The sequence below is a fragment of the Cygnus atratus genome, chromosome 1, assembly GCF_013377495.2.
Source record: "Cygnus atratus isolate AKBS03 ecotype Queensland, Australia chromosome 1, CAtr_DNAZoo_HiC_assembly, whole genome shotgun sequence".
NCBI classification, from domain to species: domain Eukaryota; kingdom Metazoa; phylum Chordata; class Aves; order Anseriformes; family Anatidae; genus Cygnus; species Cygnus atratus.
Window position 1 is genome coordinate 176,290,247 of NC_066362.1, and position 19,229 is coordinate 176,309,475.

Here is a 19,229-nt window from a genome sequence, read left to right on the forward strand (position 1 = left end):
CTGGAAGAACACGGAGAGACATGGGTTTGGTCTACAGGTAATTTTCGTGGAATAGCATTAAAGATGTTAACATTGACCTCAACCCTACGGCTTCCTCCCTAAAACTGTTCCCTGCTTCCTGAAGGGCAGAGAGGGATCACACTACAGTATGAGTGGCAGTATTTGCCTGCAGTTCCCAAGGCATTCAAACCACCAAGTGAAATCCCCACTTCCAGCAAGCTACCAGCTACCACCCTTGTGGAGTCAGCTGTGAGCCCTCAAGCCCTCATCCAGCAAAACAGAAATTAAAATTACTCTCCAGACTTTGTAGATGTCTGAAAATTAGCTTGCGAGGAATTTTCCAGTTGGGACAGAGAAGGTGGCCATGTCTCTGCTCTTGCCAAAGAAGCCAAGAAGTCCCTAGACCAAAACATGTCACCTGTTGTCCCTTCCTGTGCCAGTGCCTGTATAGTCAATGAAGCATTTGCAGTTTCCTTCTTCATTCTGGCCACTGTGTTGTCAGTGGCTGCAGTGGTGTGCAAGTGGAGAAAGCGGTTGGCAGACCCTTATTCTTTTCAAACACTGGAAGGCAGCAGTAAGAGCAGGAGCAGCAGTACTACCTCATGTGAAACATGTCTGAAACAGCTTTCTTGTTGCAATCACAGCATTATCAGCTCCAGTTTACAAAAAGAAAAAAAAAATGAGGCTTATGGTAGATCCATACTAGGAAAGTCTTCAGAGCAATGAAGTCCATTATGGGTGACGTTTTTAACCACCGCTTTGCATAAGCTTAGGCCCCCAATAGATTCATGAAGCTGGCAGCAGCATCTTTTTGAGTAGCTTATTTTGTAGGGCATGGATATAATCTGTTCTTGGAAAAACACTTTTCACAGCAGAAGTGGCATTTGCACTGGAGGATTTCATGGTACAGCTAATAATTTAATGTAAGGTAGACAAGACCTGGAAGGCATGTAATAGTGTCTAAGCTCAAAGAACCAGAGCCATGGTGGTAAAGCAAGAAACCAAATCCAGGCCTCTTATTCCCAAGTTATAGCAATCTGCTTTCCTGGGGTAAATCACATTTCTTTAAAGGGAATGGAGAGACCTAAGCTGTCGTTAGTGTTTTTGTAAGGGCTCAAGCCCTGAGCCCCCATCCAAGAGGAGCACACTGGCTCACATCATAGCAGTTATAGGCTACCAACCATTCTCTACACCACAATAAAAACACTTTGCCCACTCCAGAGCAGAGTTCAGGTGCAAAACAGCACATACATACTGAAGGCAACCAATAAGCCTATGCTAAATCCTGGTTTACTCTCAGATTGTGGTATCCTGATATTGCATAACCACCACTTCTTTCCCAGATAGTCTCTTTGTGTGAATGAACTAATCTTCTCCAAACAAAACTGAAGGATATCCTGGAAACAGACCAAAAGGTGCTATTGATGAGGGTTTGTTCCTTATCAACCCTGTTTGGTCCTAACCAGTCCTCCGATGCTGTCCCACCAGGTCTTGTTCTGACAAATACCTGCCATCCTGGCACATCCCTTGTTAGGAAATACTGCAGAGATGACAACCTGGCATCACAGGCAGCCACACTTGCAGGCTCCAGTGCGTAGCAGGCGAATGCAGATTTAAAGGCAGCTTTGGATAGATAGCATAGACACAGCTTGTGAGTTTGGAGCCTGGATCTCTAATCAGGAGAAAAACCTGTTTTCTGAAATAACAGTGAGCCTCTGTTCCTTCCAGAGACCAGTACCGCAAATGAACTGCAAAGCTCACATAACAGCTTCTCGACGGTTTTTCTTTTAACGGTGAGAGCCAGTCCCAATAAAGGAAGCAAATATTAGCCAAGCAATGATAGCTAATCAGTCTTTGGCAATTTCTCTTGTATATCTGTTTGTACATTGTCTCACAGAGACAATGGGGATCTACATTTTTCTTCCTAGTCTAGGCAAAATTACTAGTACATGTAAGTATCTTTAGATCAATGAAGCACGCTTCATCTGAAAACTAAGTCAGGCTTTCTGTCTGCATTTTAGAGGAGAGAAACTTTGCTTACATGCCATAAAGGAAGCTTGCACTTATTTAGGAATTTCCACTTGAAAAAAAAAAAAAGATAAATACAGGAATTTTCTCTTTGAAGAGCTGCACTCACCATTACTTCCTTGTTGTGCAACAGACCTAGTGGGCAATCTGGGGCAAAGTCCCTTGGGCACAGACCTTCTCTTTGATTTCAGAGGGAGTTAGACACCAAAATGCTTTTGCAAAGAAAAGAAACAAAAACTTTATTCTCTCAGAGGCCTGTTCAGCAGAGCCCTTCTCAAACCCAGCCTAACTTAGCCATTATGTTTATTATGGCAGGGATTATTGTCATTATCATTCAGCAGAGATAGGTGATTCAGATCATCTGCTGTCCAAAACTGCTGGCTCAGTCTGAAGTCTTTGGAGTCAAATACTATTTGATCATACTTGGTGGTATGAATATAACCCATCTACTTATGGAAAAGGGAGTATTTCCATGCCTCAGAGGCACGTGTTGACATCAAATGCATTAACAAGAGGCACTTATCTATTACAGGAACAGGAACCAAATTACACATGCAGAATTAAAGGCACAAAGATATACCTTGTCTCAGTCAGCTTAGCAGGCCAATGACAGGATGAAAAATTGAATGTAGGTTACGTATCTTGGTTCCAACTATCAAATCATCATGAACTCATATATTTATTCAAGCTTACGTGACAATCTCAAATTGTTTCTGAACTGCTCAGGACATTCCCAGGACAGGCTTATGGTGTACTTTCTTACAAAACAAATAAAAATTAAAACCAAGAAGATTCAAAATGGGATGTAGTGTCTAATTGTGTTAACCTGACAGAACAGTTCAGAAAGTACTGCACTGTACCTTACGTTTTGCAAGTCTAATGTAAAAACATTTCCACTCTTCGCCTGCAGACGCGATAAGACACCAAGCCTCGTGGAATCAGCATTCCAGTGCCTGTCGTCCGGTTCCCTGTATACTGTGGATTTAGCAAAGCTTGCCTAAAGTTTGTAAAATCCCCCCTCCCACCAAAATATGTATTTCTGAAGTAAAGCCAAAAAAACAGAAAAAAAAATATTAATTCAAATTCATCCTGTGACACAAGAATATAACAGATAATATTCTTTTTTTTTCTTTTTTTTTTCTTTTTTAAAGGTGATTGCAAAATAGCTCTTCCTGAATCTAACCAGTTTGGGCTTCTTTGGTTATAGGATCATCATGTAGTGAAACAAGAAGGTCAGGGTGGGCAGCGCTCTTTGGTAAGATATTACGTAACAACTGACACCATAAAATCCTACTATTTCCCAAGATCATTGTCAGATATAGCCCTATTCTACTGTGTTAATCACTTTACATATTACTTGCTCTTTTTCCCCTCTAAGAGATTCACATGCTTATGCAATGTATTTTGGTGTCACCTATCAAAAAGACCATCTTTTTGGAAGCCATTATGCAAATACTTTCATTTAATCCCTTTATCAGTAGCATGTCAGGTTAGTGTTTTAAAAGCCATCCCTCTGGGCTATGTCCAAAGTAAGAAAGAGTATGAGAAATGCTATCTCCTAGTTTAAAAAAGGTTTTAGTAAGGATGAGTCTCAGTTTTACAAGACTGTAAGAAAGGGGAATCTTTCTGTAGCAGAAAAAGGCACAAAGTGCTATTTGCAGAGAGGGCAAAATTTCCTTTACAGCTTTAAAAATGCCACTGACATAAGCTGAGCTGATTGAGCTGCCAAAACTGGGAAAAAAAAAAAAAAAAAAAAAGATTACCTTACCTACAATGTCAAAGAAGAAAGACTTAAGCAGAAGAAGACAGCAGGTGAGGTATGTGCCAGACAGAAGGATGAGGAATGATTAACAACAGATTCTCTGGCTTGGCAGAAGAGCTTGTTACTTTTTGAAACAAAGCAACCTAGAGACTCTTGGATAAATTAGTTATGTCTAGTCATAATCTGCCTGTGAGTTCAACGCCAAAAGAAATCAGGGAAATGTAGTCCTGTTCTATAAGAACAGGAAGACAATGAGCAGAAGAGAGAAAGGATGGCATAAAAGAGAGAGCATAAACAAAAACTGGTACGTTTTGTTAGAGAACATCAAAATGCATGAACAGAAAAACCGAGAGGAGACATAAATGTGTATATATGAAATATGGACAGCAGTGCCAAAGTATGCTGATGTGGAGAGTAAGAATGAAATCCCACTGCAAGGACACTTAAGAAAATGCAATAACTACTTCATTAAGAGAAACAATAATAAATCCAGAGGGTGGGGTATATTCATACAGCATGATAAAGAAGAGCAGAAGAAAACATTTGGGATGAGAAGGGTCAAAGGACAGCAAGGCTAGGAAAGAGGTGTGTTTTTGCACTCAGAATAAGATACATTTGCATGGAGGGTTAGCCACATGTATAAAGGCAGGAGAAACCATCATGAAAATGCTTTTAAAGAAGAAAGAATAATTGTTCAACAATAACCTGGAGCAATGACAAGGCAGGGGGCTTGTTATTGCTGACAACAGATAACTGCTCCATCAAAAGGCATCTTGGAAACAGAGCCAGCAAGAAGTTGAAGCGAATTATTCACTTCAGTATTACATTGAAGATAAGTTGATTTTCAGAAGTAAAATTCAATGCACAGTTAGGAAAGACTCCAACCTAGTAACAGTTCTCTTCTCACCCAAGCTGCTACTTTTTTAGCTCTTTAGTACACTGCAATCGAAACTCTCTGAATCTTGTGTTTTAGTTCCTGTCCCTTCCCCTCTAAATCCGCATCCAGTGATGAGAATCACTATGCCTTCAGAAAGACTTGTCATTCATACTTATGTCCTCAGTCTCAGGGAACAGAGGAACATGTAGTCATGGTCTGAGCCACTGACTCCAATCCCAACACTCACAGGCACCCATGTAATAAAGACTTAATCCAGAAAGGTTCTTGAAACATCTGCTCCACATACCACCGTATTGCAGGTCCTGAAACATTCCACCCCTTTGAACAACAAGACCTTTATTAATAAAACAAAAGCCACTTCTCTAATGCTTGCACATGCCTCTGGATGGTGAATATAAAAACAGCCACTTGGCCAAAGGGAAGGCTCCCAGCTGCTTTTATGACTCGGCACGTTCCAGGCAAACTGCTGCCTCTGTCAGCTCACAGAGCAGCACTAGACTCACGCACCGATGGCCCCAGCTGCTCCATGAATGAGAAATTTGGTCTGTCCAGGCAGCAGGCAGCAAGTGTTTCATGACCACATGGCTCAATATGCGTGTTCCCTGCTGTGCTGAGTTAATGGATAGGAAACAAAGTCTTCTCCCCCCATAATAAAGCCACATCTGAATGTTGTGGTCATCACTGAATCATAGAATCATGGAAGCCCAGAATGGTTTGGGCTGGAAGGGACCTTAACGTCCATCTAGTTCCAACCCCCTGCCATGGGCAGGGACACCTTCCACTAGACCAGGTTGCTCAAAACACCACTCAGCCTGGCCTTGAACACTTCCAGGGATGGGGCATCCACAGCTTCTCTGGGCAACCTGTGCCAGTGCCTCGCCACCCTCATAGTGAAAAATTTCTTCCTTATATCTAATCCAAATCCCTCTTGCCTTTTAAAACCATTACACCTGCCTTGCTGAACTTCATGAGTTCCACACAGGCCCAGCTCTCAAGCCTGTCCAGGTCCCTCTGGATGGCATTCCTTCCTTCTATCTTATCAACTGCACCACTCATCCCATCTGGTCCTCTTCTTCTTACTCTTTCTACTTATTTTGTATCTCAGCACAGGGTTGCCTTCACCACCATAAGAAGGTAAATGCAATAAATGATTTTTTGTAGAAGTTGTACCAATACTTTCCTTCTCACGGATACAAAAAGAAGATCTCCCCCCTATTTACTTAAACAATGTAAAGTGCAATATGTTCAAGCGCACCAAAAATATTAGTGACCACATGCTCTTAAAAGACAAAATCTTCTTGGCATGGTAGCAATAGGTCCTCCTTCAGATCTTCATCTTCAGCCAGATATCACAATGAAGACAATATGGAAAATACCTGGAGCTGGAACAAGAAATGAGGAAACCTATAGACTATCGGCTGGATACAGCTACAACTTCATTTAGCCATTAGCATCATGAATATTTTCACATTAATATTATATAACCCCAAGGAGGCCCTTAACATGCATTTCAAAGGCCTCATTGGCTCCCAGCAAGGAGAATATTCTCATGTCTTTCCTGTGGCACGCACACAGAGTTACACCTTCCCTACACCTACTGAGCCTGCTTGGAGCATTGTTACCACCAGAGCATTCATATATCCAGGATCAAGGTGTGGCCATTGCATCTTCAAAAAGCCCGATATCATGCAGCATAGACGTGATGCATTCATACATGAGATAGACTACACAGGGACTTGAGTATGATCCAAGAGAATAGATGAGCAGCTATTTGCATGAGTAATCTTTTCAGCTACATTCATCATTCTGGAATTAGTGAAAAAAAAAAAAGAAAAAAAAAAGAGCTCACACCCAGATAGTGCTTGACCCTAGAAAAGAAAGTGCTCATTTGGTTTTATAAACTATTCATCTGTTTTGTTTTGCTGTACTTGTAGACAGACATGTGCTTTGGGCTTTACTATGGACACAATAATACATTCTGACCAGATAGACACTTTGCATAATAGCAACTGCAAGCAATGCCAGAGCAGCCTTGTTCTCCTTGAAATAAATAGATGGAGCACAGGAGAATGTGCATCCTGGGCACAGTGGAGGAGGGACACGCTCAGAGATATTCTCTGTAGCTGATTGACCTGAACTCTAACAAAAGTGGCGAGCCAGATATCTGCAAATCTCAGGATGGGATAGGCTGTGTCACCTGCAGTTGCTATTATGCAACTCAGCCTGCTTTTCAGAACAAATTAGCATACCTGTTTTCAACTTTTGAGACGAATGAAGCAAGGAAGTCTGAAGAAAATAGTGTGGCCCAAGCAGCCCACCCTCTCCCCACCCTGGGGAGCCTTGAGCAAGGAAAGCTTTCCTACAATACTGCTCACACTATAACATGCATTTTGATTGTTTTCCCTGCTGTTAAGAGTACTGTAGGCTTTCTACAGGCTCCAGAGTTTATTAGTCCAATCCATCCTCAGCTGCAGTGAGTTTAATCCAGTCGCGCAGAGAGCATAGGTAACGACCCCTGTATTAACACATTTACAAGGGCAAATGCCTCATTTTCAGCCTTTTGTAATAAAGCCAAATTTCAAATGTCTGAGTTCAGTGTTTGCCCTAATGTTTTTTTAAGACTCAAGAGGACCAGAACAATTTTTTGTTGCTATTGCTTTGAGAATGAGGTTAAAGGAGAACAGACAGTTCCCCTGAATGCTGTTTTTTTGGCAGAATTGTGAAAAGCCTCACTGGCTTTCAGAAGGAACCCAGCAATCAAATGAACCTAGTGCAGGGGCTGAAAAATGTTTCTTGCTGAGCTCAAGAAAAATCTGATTGAATTTTGCCAGGTTATAAATTCATATTTTACAGAAAAATATCACATACACAATACAAGGTCATTCGTACAGCAGTGGGGAAAGTCTCTAATGCACAGACCCAAGGGTGAGCTGCTGAGCCACGTTACCTCTCAGGCATCTTTGGATAAGTCTCTGTGCCTGGTTAATAAGCACCAGCAGAAGATGGTGCTGCACCCAGCTGCCCCCCTGCAACAGTACAGAGCCCCCTCAATAGAGTCAAAGGAACACAGTATGAGCCCTCACCCCCATTCCAGTTCACAGCCCAGTTTAACCCGTTAGTGAAACCGGGTTTGTGCTAAGATGGTGCCCTGTGAACACAAGCGGTGAGACTTGAATGAGCACATGCTCCTGTCTGATATCTGCCACCCCAGCAGGAACTTCTGACAGAGTGGCTGTGATAAACAGCAGAGAAGGATGGGGAAGTGATAACATCTTGAATTGCTATAGGTTGAATTGCACATGAACGTGAGTTGGAGTACTCACAAAAGCTTGCAAATGTAATTCAGAACATATGGCATGTTCCCGGGGGCCTGTTTACACAACAGTGTATTTAGACTGAGACACTGTCAACTTAAAGAAAAATAAGACTCTCCTCAATCATTCTTTGCATGGTCTCTCTTATTTCAAAATATGAGTGACTGATTCTCGAATAGTTTAGTCCACCCTGACTTGAAGTAGGCTAATTCGAAAACAACACCCCAACTATGGAATTGGAGCACCCACCTAGAGAATGAATAGATATTAATAGATCTCTATGTAGACAAGTCTGGAGCAATTTCTCTAAACATGTATCACAAACAGGTAAGAGTGTAGCACCAGAGGAATGAGAGTAAAAAGGAAAGACGAGCAGTGAGAAATCTGGGTGGAAAAAAAAAATAAAAAAATAACGTTGACCTATCTAGCCATTAATTGCTGTAAATGCATTTTTTTGCATACCTGTCTAAATAGTCAAAAGGAGTAACTGCAAAAGATATGTTTTTTTTCACAGATTTTGGCTGTGGAGCCTGTTTTTTTCTTTACAGTTTGGATTTCAGCTTCTCCCTGAAGGTAAATGAGTGTCATGTCATAAGCTTGACAAGGACCCATCTGCACCTCTACGCATTAAAAACTCAATCAACTTCCCATAAGACATACTCCCAATCACTGTTTTAGCAGAACAGCAGCTAATTTTCAATAGCCTGTGGAAGGCTGCCATTGGAATTGAAATTTCCTGCCAGGCTGGTTTCTGCCAGTTTGTGACAGAATTTGCACTGCTTTATCATCACGATCTCACCAGGAATCTGAAGCAATGGTAAAAATGGTATTTATACAGAAATAAACCTTGTTCCCATACAAATACATTCTATGACATCAGAATAGTTCATTTTTGCCCACAAAAATGATTAAGTCCATTATAATGAATGATTCTGTGCATTTCTCTATAATTATCATGAATTAATCTGCTACATTTTCTGTTTCAATGGCAGTTTTTAAATAACATCATTAGCATCCTCGTCAAACAGGATCTCATACTTACAGATCTGATCTCTTCAGTTGTTTACTTAAAAAATGTATCTTCACCTTCCGTATACACCAGGTTTTAAACTCTGAATTAAAGTAGAAGTTCAGTATCTGAAATTCAAATTCAGTAAATTCAGTAAAATTCGGTAGAAATTCAGCCCTGGATATGGGGAAAGCAGACTTCAGGCTGCTCAGGGAACTAGTTAGCAAGGTCCCCTGGGAAACTGCTTTTGAAGGCATTGGTGTCCATCAGTGCTGGTCAATCTTTAAGCACTGCCTCCTAAAAGCTCAAGATCAGGCGATTCCAAAATATCGGAAGGCAGGCAAGCGGGCCAGAAGGCTGGCCTGGCTGACCAGGGACCTTCTACTGGAGCTTAGGCGAAAAAAGAAAGTGTACGGCTGCTGGAAGGAGGGTCAGGCGACAAGGAAGGAATACAGGGATGCTGTTCGTGTATGTAGGGAGAAAATTCGTGTGGCCAAAGCCCAACTAGAGTTGAAGCTGGCCATGTCTGTGGGAGAGAATAAAAAGGTTTTTTTAGATATGTGAACAGAAAAAGGAGAACCAAAGAAAACATAGGTCTGCTACTAGATGGGGAGGGTCTCCTCACAGACAATGACATAGGCAAAGCAGAGACGTTTAATGCCTTCTTCGCCTCTGTCTTCAACACTGATGATGGACTTTGGGACCCAGGGTACCCTGAGCTGGAGGACCATGACGGTGGGAATGACAAACTCCCTACCGAACCTGAACATGTGCGGGATTTGCTGCTCCACCTGGATCCATACAAGTCCATGGGTCCAGATGGAATTCACCCCAAGGTGCTTAAAGAGCTGGCGGACGTCATCACGGGACCTCTCTCAATTATTTTTCAACGATCTTGGGAATCTGGAGAGGTCCCATTGGACTGGAAGCTGGCAAATGTTGTCCCAATTTTCAAGAAGGGTAAGAAAGAAGACCCTAGCAATTACAGGCCTGTCAGTCTCACGTCAGTGCCTGGTAAAATTATGGAGAGGATGACCTTTGAAGTTATTGAAGCGGAGCTGGGGGACAATGCAGTCATTGGTCCCAGCCAACATGGGTTCATGAGGGGTAGGTCCTGCCTAACAAATTTGATTTCTTTTTATGATAAAATCACCCATCTAGTCAATCAAGGGAAACCAGCCGATGTGATCTTTTTGGACTTCAGCAAAACTTTTGACACGGTTTCCCATAGGATCCTATTGGACAAAATCTCCAGCATACAGCTAAACAAAAACATCATACGATGGGTGAGCAATTGGCTGATGGGCAGGGCTCACAGGGTTGTGGTAAATGGGGCCACATCTGGCTGGCAAATGGTCACTAGTGGGGTCCCTCAAGGGTCCATTTTAGGGCCAGTCCTCTTCAATGTTTTTATAAATGATTTGGATGTAGGACTAGAAGGAGTTTTGAGCAAATTTGCCGGTGACACCAAACTTGGAGGAGTTGTGGACTCGGATGAGGGTGGAAAGGCCTTGCAGAGAGATCTGGACAGATTGGAGAGCTGGGCGAACACCAACCACATGAAGTTTAACAAAAGCAAGTGCCGGGTCCTGCACCTGAGATGGGGCAACCCTGGCTATACATACAGACTGGGTGACGAGACACTGGAGAGCAGCCCCACAGAGAGGGATCTGGGGGTTGTGGTTGACAGCAAGTTGAATATGAGCCAGCAGTGTGCCCTGGCAGCCAGGAGGGCCAACCGCATCCTGGGGTGCATCAAGCACGGCATTGCTAGTCGGTCGAGGGAAGTGATTGTCCCGCTCTACTCTGTGCTGGTGCGGCCTCACCTCGAGTACTGTGTGCAGTTCTGGGCACCACAGTACAAAAAGGACATTAAACTATTGGAGGGTGTCCAGAGGAGGGCGACGAAGATAGTGAAGGGCCTAGAGGGGAAGACATATGAGGAGCGGCTGAGGTCACTTGGCCTGTTCAGCCTGGAGAAGAGGAGGCTGAGGGGGGATCTCATCGCAGTCTACAACTTCCTCGCGAGGGGGAGTGGAGAGGCAGGTGACCTATTCTCCGTTATCACCAGTGACAGGACCCGTGGGAACGGTGTTAAGCTGAGGCAGGGGAAGTTTAGGCTAGACATCAGGAAGAGGTTCTTCACCGAAAGGATGGTTGCACACTGGAACAGGCTCCCCAGTGAAGTAGTCACTGCACCAAGCCTGTCTGAATTTAAGAAGCGATTGGACTGTGCACTTAGTCACATGGTCTAAACTTTTGGGCAGACCTGTGCGGTGCCAGGAGTTGGACTGGATGATCCTTATGGGTCCCTTCCAACTCGGGATATTCTATGATTCTATGATTCTATAAAAGTCTCTCCCTTCACCTTTAAAATGCAATTAGTTTCTCAACTCACTAGTTTTGATTTTAATGGAAGGAACACTGCTCCATGTGTTGCTTAAAAATGGGGAGTAACTCTCACCATCTATAGATACCAGGAGAACCTGAAGTCTCTGACAGATGAGTTCTGGCAGCTTGTGGCACAACACTGGCAGAGGGTTCTGCATCCAGCTGCATCACTTTGCTGGAGACATCATTCAGTAAGACTGCAGAGTGCATGGTACTCCCCACCTCAGAGGAAATGCCTAGAGGAAGCAGTGTTTGCATCCAGGATGTACTACCCTTTGTTCACTACCTCTTTGGTTCTAGGAAAATGTGGAATATGGGGCAGGACCAGCAGTAGAGAAGTGGCAAGGGTTGAGACACCTCCTTCATGGGTGACAGCAATCGATCCAAGCCTCCATGAAACAAGGTGTGCAGGAATGGAAATGGGAGTACCCAAGGCAACACAGCTCTCAGAAGAACATGACATACTGTGAAATGAATCTTAAAACTTGACTCATTTCCCCAGCTGGTTCAGCTACACTCAGCTATGCTATCCAAGCCTGGGTGAAGCCACCTCGCCGAGCCCAACAGCACTGCTAGCCACTGGCAAGGCACTTTGTGGATGTCAGACCATAAAGAGGGAAAAGCACGGGAGAGAGGTGCTTCTCATCTCTCTGCTACGCTCACACCAAATGCTGTATAGATACTGTACAAGCAGCTTTCCTTCTGTTGGATTTACTTGCACCTGCTATAATCTAATTAGGAGGAAATTGGACTTGTCTTGCTCACATCATAAACATAGGCAACATAAATGTATAAATCTTCCTCTTAAACTCCTTTTTCTTCCTTCTGAAATGCTGGAAGACTGCCCTGTGAACCCAATGTGTAATTCTCTTTTGCATAGCATGATGAATAATGGATCAAGGTTATATCTACCACAGATGAAAATGATGCTGTTCTGAAATCCATTCACTGCTTCATGGACCCCAAATCCTCTAGGTGCTATATATTTCAGCTGTCATAAATCCATGTAATGTTCCTGTGCATGACACTACTCATTTAGATCACCAATTTAGTTAAAATGACAGATGTGAAAAAAGCACATGTAACCAAACAACTCCCCAGTGATCACACAGCTGCTGATGCTGAAGGGACTGTATGTTTTATTCTGCGATAGTCAGGCATTTACCACCTGCTGTCAATACAATATCAGGTGGAGCTATGCAGTACTCCTTCAGCTTACTTGTATTCCAGATGTTCTCCTGAAGCTTTTTGCAGACAGTAAGTGGGATCTTGGCCCCACTGCCCCTGTGGTTCACAAGAGTCTCTCCATTGTTGGATCAGGGCCCAGAGACCAGCTCCTGAAAGATGAGGAAACCTAGGAGCTGATCCTCATTTCATCTCCTTCTTTGCACAAAACCCTTTTGCACATCAAGAAGAACTGAATGTAAAACCAGAAAAAAAAAGGGCAACACCCTAAAGAAAGGGTATCTGTTACACTTATGTTTAAAGTTTAGATCCTGCCATTCACTCTACAGTTCAAAAGTCCTTATTCCGTAAGTAGTCTTGGGTGTCCTCAAAGTACTTTGGGGACCTTCTCAAACCCAGCTGGGCAAGGTGTAGCAAATCAGGCTATTAGGCCTCTATTCAACAATGCCCTTAAGCAAGTGGTTATGACCCTTTAATGAAAGTAGCCATGTGCTTTGATGAATTGGGTCTTTAAACAACAAGGAAGCCATATTTCAAAGTGGCACCATATATCTCTAAAATGAACATATGGCTCTTAATGTTCTCCAAAAGGCATTTGTTTTACAATATGCATCAATTTATTGTGCAGTATCCAGTTTTCCTGCATTTTTAACATAATGAAAATTATCAGGATAAACTAAATTTGCTTTTCTGATTGAGTGAACAGAATGTCTTCAGATTATATTTCTCTTTGTTATATGACAAAAAAAAAAAAAAACAGAGGATGTGCTTTCTTCACACAGAATTCACCATTGTCTTGATATGAAATGGGAGAAATACATGCTTTTCTGCTCAAATCACTACACATCAGCTTTCATCGTGGACTTTGTGCATAAAATTATCCTGCCCAACCATCCAAACAAATAAATGAATCAATGTAACATTGTTTTTATATGGCATATTGTCATAATTCATTAGCAATTTAATTCTGCATGTGTTCTGCGGTTTGATAGACAAGTTGTGCACAGCAAAAAAAAAAAAAAGAGAAACACGACATTCTTAAAACTTTGGCACCTACAGCTAAGCTGTTAAATTCATATTAATGCATCAAAATAAGTAATCAGCAACTCTGAAAATCAGGTCATTCATTTTTGTGCCTAAATATAGGTCTAGCTGACTAACTTTAGGCATTCACAGTTGGAAAATGTTCATCCAAATGTGTCATCAGGGAGAGCTGAATAGAATTCTAGAAGAAACACTTGAGAGAAAATTTCTAAGTGATAACAATTTGGATGATAAATAGTATTATAATTTATTATTCATATAGTTCTATTAGTGTGCTTGGCATTCTAAAGGCAAGAGAAGAAATACAATAAATATGTGATTCTAAATATACATTAAAGACTAGAACTGAGGCTATGAAGATTTAGAACACAAGTATGAGTGATCAGCTGATTGTAGTATTTATCTGAGGAAAGGATTTATTCAGACAATTTTCTCCTCTGCCCTATGAAAATAAAAGGTATGATGGCACTTGTGAGCTTTCACAGACACAAACACAATCAAGCAAAATTCTCCAACTAGACCTAGATCCATACGGTTATTTAGGTGCATAATTTCTACATCAACACCCAACTTCCCACTGACATCAAGGGGAAAAAAATGGAAAGCAGGGGTAGAATTCAGCTCCAAAATCTATAGAGAGAAAGGTAATTCCAAACAGTGACTTCTATTACTCTATAGTATGTGTCTTAGAAAGGTCCTAGATATGGCTCTCTTTCTGTTAATTAGAGGAAGACAGACAACTAGTTTTAACTGGACATCTGACTTCTAAAGGTGAAATAAATCCTTTTGTTCGTGTCTTCATGAAAGTTGTGCTCCCATATTTCTTCTGGACTGAAGCATTATAAGGTAGATGCTGACATCTAGGTATATTCAGCACCCAAAAATCCCATGGATTTGTATGAAAATGCATGACCCCTCTAACCAAGTTTTGCAAAGGGAACAGTCACACTGCTGATGGAGTGAAAAGCAAGAGTTCATTTGGACTGAGAGGAGCAGGTATTTGCACCCAGAAAAGATGTGCTGCTTTTTAAAGAAGCGTTAAGCAATTTATATACTGCTGGTCAATGCCCTCTTGGCTGCCTGTGTAGTAAGCAGTGACCATGTGAGTTTCATTCGGTGCCAGCTTCTATATCTGGCCTCCCAGGCAGTTAGCATAACCTGCTGCACATCCTAATGATCTAAGAGCACTAATGAAGAGCTATTTATCAAGTTAAAATGATAAAGAAAATGGATTATGGCTGGGACATTCACACAAATAACTGAGTAATAACTGCCCGTTTTTCAAAGAGGAAGACTGATTTGTTTAGCAGAGTCTTGTTTGAGTAAAACACTCATTTCAGTTCTAGAGAAATGTGTCATCACACATTACAGAGAAACCGTTCTTTTTGTGTCTAGCGAGAACACATTTGCAGTGTAAAAATTTCCCATGAAGACAGCAATGAGGCCAGAATCTAGAAAGCATTTTAGATGTGCAAGCCTGCATTACATCTAAGAAAAAATGATTACAGATGAAATTTCAGCTGTGCTACCACTCCCCAGCATGAGTCCATCTTCAACAGTCATACTAGAATTTTTGTGGAGCCTTCCAATATCAGACAGTCCATCTTTTCAGTCTAGTCAACACGGGTGGTGAAGCTGAGGCTCAGACTCTGGTAACTATAAATGATGCAGCCCCCACTTCTTTCATAAAGAAGAGAAGCATGAGATGGTTCAGAGAGGGTCAAGCCCAACTGTATAAAATAGGAAGGATGGATCCCCTCTCCCTCTCTTCCTTTCCCTCCATTGGCAGTAGAGTGTAGAAGCAGGTTGTCAACTAGCTTAGACTAGGCACCTAACTTTTGGACAGTGACATTTGGATAATACCAATGCAGGGAATAGCCTACAGCAGGGAATAGCCCTAAAGCACCAAGATCCAAAAGGTGTACTGAAAGCTCAAATGAAATTGTTTGTGTGTTGGTAATTTAGCTCCTTGCTACCTCATTTGCAAAGTTCCCCTCTTGGTCCTGTTGTTTTAAGCCCCTCACCTTTAGTCCACCATAACAGAGCAGGTTCCCTGGAGGGTAGCCAGCCAGGAACAGCCGTGATTTTCACCTGCATATGAGGGCCAGCCTGAGGGAAAATGACATTTGTAAGTTAAAGAGAAGAATTTTGCTGTAACAGAAGTAATTCTTACAATCTGATTACTGAAAGAAGAAGGGTAATAAAAAACATGCAAACTTCAGCAGAAGCGAGGCAAACCAATATAAATGAGAAGCATACATTTAACTGGCTTCATCACCGCAGAACTGCATGTAGAGCCGTGCTATCCTCAGAGCGCAGCTACACAAGCCATGCATCAGCTGGTTACAAAATCTGAAAAGCACAGGCTGTCAGTGCTTTCCTGACATCTCTAAACTTCTGCAGGACTCCTACCATGCCAGTGGTGCCTCTGTCTTTGTACAGTGCATTTCCCACCAGCAGGTCATACAGCAGTACAGTTGTGGGGGTGCAGTGGATACAATGCCAGCTCGTGATCACCCCTGTCATCAACAAAATTGACTACCTTTCCAGGGCTCCCGAGCAGCCCCTGATGAGGAACTCCTACTGGGACTTGTCATTTTGATAGAAAGCATCAATGACCTGTTTTCTCCCTCTGACAGCTCTGGCAGAGGTCCCACTCTTCCTTCTATTGTCTCTGCACATCTTTAACGAGAAATATTAAATTCTCACATTCTCAGAGTCCTCCCCACTCAAGCCCTGCTTGCAGCAGGGTGAAATAGCAATAATGAGACTGAATAAATCTCCAATGCAGTGAATATCACTTTCCCAAGGACTGCTCAAGAGCAAGCACAAAAATAGTTTTGCATCCTGCAGCCTCCATCATCCTCATGATTTGGGTCCTGCTAATCTAGACCTGGATCAAATATCATGTGACAAATTTGATCTAATCAATCAGACAAACAATCAATCTCACAAACAGAAAACACTTTAAAAAACATAATAATACATTTAAAGTAAACCTATTATAGAAGAGGGTAGAGAAGTCATATTTAATTATAATACACATTTTACACAATGTTTACTAACACTTTTCATGGACTAGAAATTTTTTGACCGCTTACCAAGGCAAATATTCTTCTTTAGCCTGCTCGGTGCTGATGGAAAAACAGAATAAAAAGGATGTTTACAGTTTATGGATACATCTGGTGATGCTGAAGTTCATGAGCCACACTGACATCATTGGAGTGCCATCTTCCACCAATTAAATACAATCCCTACAGTTCCCATGTTAAAAAGTTTGAAACTGGACCTATTAGAATCAGTGTTTCAAATTTTCTTGTCTTTCTAGCCATTTGAAAAATAAAATTGTAATTTATAACCATGTGTTATTCTGCTACCAAAGCAGCTAAAAGGAAGAAGTCTTCGTATTCATAGGGCCTTCACATAGTTGGAGTATGTAACCTTGGTGACCTGCAACATCAAATGAGAAAAGACAATGCTCAGTCTTTTAGCTTTTAGCTTTGAGCACTTTGAATCTACAATGAAGTCAATTCTGGGCATCTGGTCTTTTTAACCCCTTACATTCAAAGGTCATTTGATCTTCAGCAGAGTCAAGATTTGTCGATGTTATATCATTCCATACTTATTAAGAATGGGGAACAGCTTGTGATATGGGAAATTGGCTACACTGGGGTTACATGTTTTTCCAATCCTTCCTGTTACTTACAATTTTGTTGAAATGCTAAAAAAAAAATAAAAATAATAATAATTTTGACCATTTGTATGACACATCTTATAGCAAATGTGGTATGGGTTGTAACAGAGTTTACACATGCTGATGAGAGTTAGTGATTTGCAAGTAGCTCAAGCTGTCTTTTGTCTTTCCTTCAGACATTTATCTTGTGAGTTAGCTTGGTTTGACTGGTTTGATTGGAGCCACAGCTATTTTTCTAACTCAGTCATGTCCTGGTGCTGATGATAGCAGGTCCCAGCTGCCACTGTAGTCAATAATATTCCTAAGATCTTCAGCCTGTACAAACAATTGGCTGAGAAAAAGTTGTAACTCGTTACATTTTTATTATAATATTCTGTGCAGAGATCAATCCATCTCTGCAAATCCCAATGCAAAATTCACATCCAAACTTCCACCTATTTCACTGATATTGGGTACAATGCATCTGCTTGGATCTCTACTTGAGATAAAAATGAGCAGCAAAGTCTAGGTTTCTGTCCCAGCTTCTTCAAATATGAAGCTTTCCAACACAAAGCTTGTGGATCTTAGTGTCTGAAGTTCCTTTTTTAGGCTGTTCCCCAATATTGTGAAACTATTTCTGTGACCCTGCTTGAAGCACTAAATTATTCACCTTGAACATCCATCCAACTTGAACATCCAGCTTGTTCAGAAACGAACTTTTACTTCAGTTTATATTATAAAGCTGGTAACTATAAAAGATGCACTAGTCTTACAAACATTTAGGCTTCATTTAACTAACTTACTGAAGTCAATTCTACTATTCGGCACACAACTCGAAGCATAAGAATTCAGTACGCTATTTAGAAGGCTGGGAAAGAGGTGGGAAAGGAAGAACTGATTTCACCTAATTTGAGACAACTCACTGAGGCACTAAATAAGGAATTTAGTCATCTTAAATGTTTTTATACAATGCAAAAAGCAGAAGAGAGATCTCCAGAGAGCAATTCATGTTAAATCACCCTTAGCTGGCGTTGTCACACACCCCCAGCCCAATACTTCAGTGCAGGATTGATAAATAATACCAGAAGGCAGTCATCTTTTTTAACTGCTGCTTGATTACCATTCACACCAGAATTAGCATATCAAGGTAGGAAGAAACACATGAATATTTATTGCCTTCATTCCTACAAGGAAGCTTAAATGAAGAATTTGCAAGAACATGAGGGACAGACCTACAGATGTTATTGTGTATAAGCGTATTTAAGTAAAAACCTCTGAGCTAAAATTCGGATGGCAAAGCCATGACTTTGAAGGAGCGAGAAAGCCATGTCTGTGAGCATGTTATTTCCATGAGATATCACTGAAATAATAGAAACAATCTCCCTAATTGGCTGTACTGACAATGAGTGTAATCCACGGAGCTCTTGAAAACAGGCAGCTAGGAAACAAGGGGAAGAGCACAGCTGAAGCTGGCTGAGCAGTGGCAGCACACATGGAGCCAACCAGGCAAGCACTGCTCAGGAGACATTTTGGCACAATGGGGATGCATGAATTCCCAGGACATTCTTCCTTTCACCCTGTAAATTTCCAAAACTCCCATCCTCTGCCTGGCAGCTCCTCGCCATCACCAAGCCCTCCTTCCCCACAGTTGCTGGCCCGAGGGAGTGCAGGGAAGGCACTGCTGGAGGTACCCGGCCATCCTCAGGCATCAGGCACAGCATTCCCACAAAATGGTTCAGGGTGGAAATCAGCCTGTCTCGGTTGTTCTAGATATGAGACAGCCATGCATAACCACACACCTTGTCTCAGCATCACACGGCCCTTGCCAGCCCCTGCCTTATCTCAGAAATTACTAGTCACAGTAATGTGTGATTCTCCATTCATTTTGTTGAATGAAGAGAGGAACATATCTAATTTAGGAGGTT